A 3,849-nucleotide genomic window follows, 5' to 3' on the forward strand; every position below is an offset into this window, starting at 1 on the left:
TTACCACACAAGACTTCAACATCCCTAACAATTCCCACAGGGCAGATAGTATCTCTATTGGCAAGCTAAATAGTGACATCAATAGGCTCTATCTCAACAGATGCAATCACACCTTTGATTTCATAGTATAAGGATTGAGGTATTGCACTGACACTAGCACCCACGTCACATAAACCATGATAACAATGATCTCCTATCTTAACAGAAACCACAGGCATGCCAACAACAGGCCTATGTTTGTCTCTAGCGTGAGGTTTAGCAATTCTAGCAGCATCTTCACAGAAGTGAATATTATGTCCCTCAACTTCTTCAGACAGAAGATCTTTGATGATAGCAATGCTAGGTTCAACTTTAGTTTGCTCAGGGGGTGTAGGTGTTCTAATATAGCCTCTACGTATCACAGTTGAAGCTTTAGAATGATCCTTTATCCTAACAGGGAAAGGTGGTTTCTCAATGTAAGCACTGGGAACAACAGGATCATTATAGACAATGACTTTCTCCTCAACTGGAGTGGGTTTAACTACATTGACTTCTAAAGGAGGATGATATTTAAACCACTTCTGTTTGGGGAGATCAATATGAGTAGCAAAGGATTCACACAATGAAACTACTATCTCAGAGTCAAGTCCATACTTAGTGCTAAAATCACTAAAGGTATTTGTCTCAACAAAGGATTTAACGCAATCAAACGTGAAATTCATACCTGACTCCTTACCTTCTTCAAGCTCCCAATCTTCAGAGTTGCGTTTAATTCTCTCCAATAAATTCCATTTGAAGTCAATATCTCTCTTCATAAAAGAACCGGTACAAGAAGTGTCAAGCATGGTACGATCATCATGAGAAAGCCGAGCATAGAAGTTCTGAATGATAATTTCTCTCGAGAGCTCATGATTGGGGCATGAATATAGAATTGATTTAAGCCTCCCCCAAGCTTGAACGATGCTTTCTATGTCACGAGGCCAAAAATTGTAAATATAATTTCGATCACGATGTACTAAATGCATAGGATAAAACTTTTGATGAAATTCCAATTTCAACCGATTGTAGTCCCATGATCCAGTATCATCACATAGCCTATACCATGTCAACGCCTTATCCTTCAAAGATAAAGGAAAGACCTTCTTCTTGACCTCATCCTCGGGCACACCTGCAAGCTTAAATAAACCACAAACTTCATCTACATAGATAAGATGCAAGTCAGGATGTGATGTTCCATCTCCTGTTAAAGGATTAGCCAGCAGTTTCTCAAGCATACCCGGAGGAAATTCAAATCAAATATTTTCAGTAGGCGCAGCAGGTGGAGGAGAAACTATTTGTGCTTCCGTTCGAGGTGAAGATACCCCAAACAAGTCCCTCAAAGGATTAGTATCCATAGTGACAAGTGACAATAAATTTCAGCACACTATATAAATGTTTCCTTACCAAGTTCCACTTACCAAAGGCACTTCACTTCCCCGGCAACGGTGCCAGAAAAGAGTCTTGATGACCCACAAGTATAGGGTATCACTCGTAGTCCTTTCCATAAGTAAGAGTGTCGAACCCAACGAGGAGCAGAAGGATCTGACAAGTGGTTTTCAGCAAGGTAAAATTTGCAGGCACTGAAATTGTCGGTAACAAGTGATTGTGTGGTGAGATGATTCGTAGCAAGCAACAAGTAACAAAAGTAGCAACGGTGCAGCAAAGTGGCCCAATCCCTTTTGTAGCAAGGGACAAGCCTGGACAAAGTCTTATAGGAGGAAAAGCGCTCCCGAGGACACACGGGAATTTCTGTCATGCTAGTTTCATCATGTTCATATGATGCGTGTTCGTTACTTTGATAGTTTGATATGTGGGTGGACCGACGCTTGGGTACTGCCCTTACTTGGACAAGAATCCCACTTATGATTAACCCTCTCGCAAGCATCCGCAACTACGAAAGAAGAATTAAGACAAAGTCTAACCATAGCATTAAACTAGTGGATCCAAATCAGCCCCTTACGAAGCAACGCATAAACTAGGGTTTAAGCTTCTGTCACTCTAGCAACCCATCATCTACTTACTACTTCCCAATGGCTTCCTCTAGGCCCAAATAATGGTGAAGTGTTATATAATCGACGTTCACATAACACCACTAGAGTAAAAATAACATACAACATATCAAATTACCGAACGAATACCAAATTCACATGACTACTATTAGCATGACTTATCCCATGTCCTCGGGAACAAAAGTAACTACTCACAAAGCATAATCATATTCATGACCACAGAGGTAATGAGTAGCATCAAGGATCTGAACATAAACTCTTCCACCAAATAATCCAACTAGCATCAACTACAAAGAGTAATCAACACTACTAGCAACCTTACAAGTACCAATCGGAGTCGCGAGACGGAGATTGGTTACAAGAGATGAACTAGGGTTTGGAGATGAGATGGTGCTGATGAAGATGCTGATGGTGACGAGTCCCCTCCGATGAGAGGAGTGTTGGTGATGACGATGGTGACGATTTCCCCCTCCGGGAGGGAAGTTTCCTCGGCAGGATCATTGTCACGCCCAAGATGCGACCCTATCCTCAATTTGGCACGAAGGCCTCGTCAGGGATAGAAGCGCATCTCGTCGTGTCGCAAGAATGGATATCGTTACAAGTACATGTACTGAAAAGAAGAGATATATATATATAGAATTGGCTTACACTCGCCACAAGCTACATCAGACTCACATCAGTACATCACATAATCATCAAGAGTAAGAGCAGGGTCCGACTATGGACGAAAACAAACGAGAAAAGAAGAACGACATCCATCCTTGATATCCCAGGCTGCCGGCCTGGAACCTATCCTAGATCGATGAAGAAGAAGAAGATGAGGCAACTCCAAATGAACAATCAACGCGCTCGCGTCAAGTAACCTTTACTTGTACGTGCAACTTGTGTTGTAGTAATCTATGAGCCAGAGGGGACTCAACAATCTCATTTCCAAAGATATCAAGACTAGCAAAGCTTAATGGGTGCGGTATGGTTAAGTGGTGAAGTTGCAGCAGCGGCTAAGCATAAATTTGGGTGGCTAAACTTACGAATACAAGAAATAAGAGGGGGAAGATCTACGCATAACGGACGTGAACTACTGTTGATCAAATGAATGATCCTGAATACCTACCTACATCAGACATAACCCCACCGTGTCCTCGATCGGAGTAAGAACTCACGAAAGAGACAGTCACGGTTACGCACACAGTTGGCATATTTTAATTAAGTTAACTTTAAGTTATCTAGAACCAGTGTTAAACAAAGTTTCCACGTTGCCACATAACCGCGGGCACGGATTTCCGAAAAGATTTAACCCTGCAGGGGTGCTCCAACTAGTCCATCACAAATTACCACAAGCCGCATAGAAATCCTCAATCATGAAGCTCGCGATCTCCTCGGATTCCCTAGTGGAAAACCTCAGCTCTAAGATTACACAAAGCATCACCGGAATACCGATGCACAAGATATCTCGTCAAAGGTAAAACTAATCTAGCAAGGCCGCCCGACGACGATCCCGATAGGAGCCGCGTATCTCGTTCTCAGGACACGACGGATGGAACTAGCTATGGGTGCCAAACCTCGAGTTTCCTCGCGGTGGCCCCGCAGGCAGACCGTTTGGGACCAACACCATCAGCACTGGCCTCCCCTGTTTATGTAAAATTACTCCTCGGGTTCATGACGCCCTATGCATTTCAGTATTATCAAAGTTATTATGTTGGGCAAATGTAGAACCAATGTTGGGCCTTGCCAGACCAGCTTTAATAAAAAATGAATTATCAAGGGGGTCTGCATAACAACCCCGATCGTGTTAGGAGCGCTCATTTATGGAACATAACACCGG

This window comes from Hordeum vulgare, chromosome 4H (genome assembly GCF_904849725.1).
Source record: "Hordeum vulgare subsp. vulgare chromosome 4H, MorexV3_pseudomolecules_assembly, whole genome shotgun sequence".
Classification (NCBI taxonomy): Eukaryota; Viridiplantae; Streptophyta; class Magnoliopsida; order Poales; family Poaceae; genus Hordeum; species Hordeum vulgare.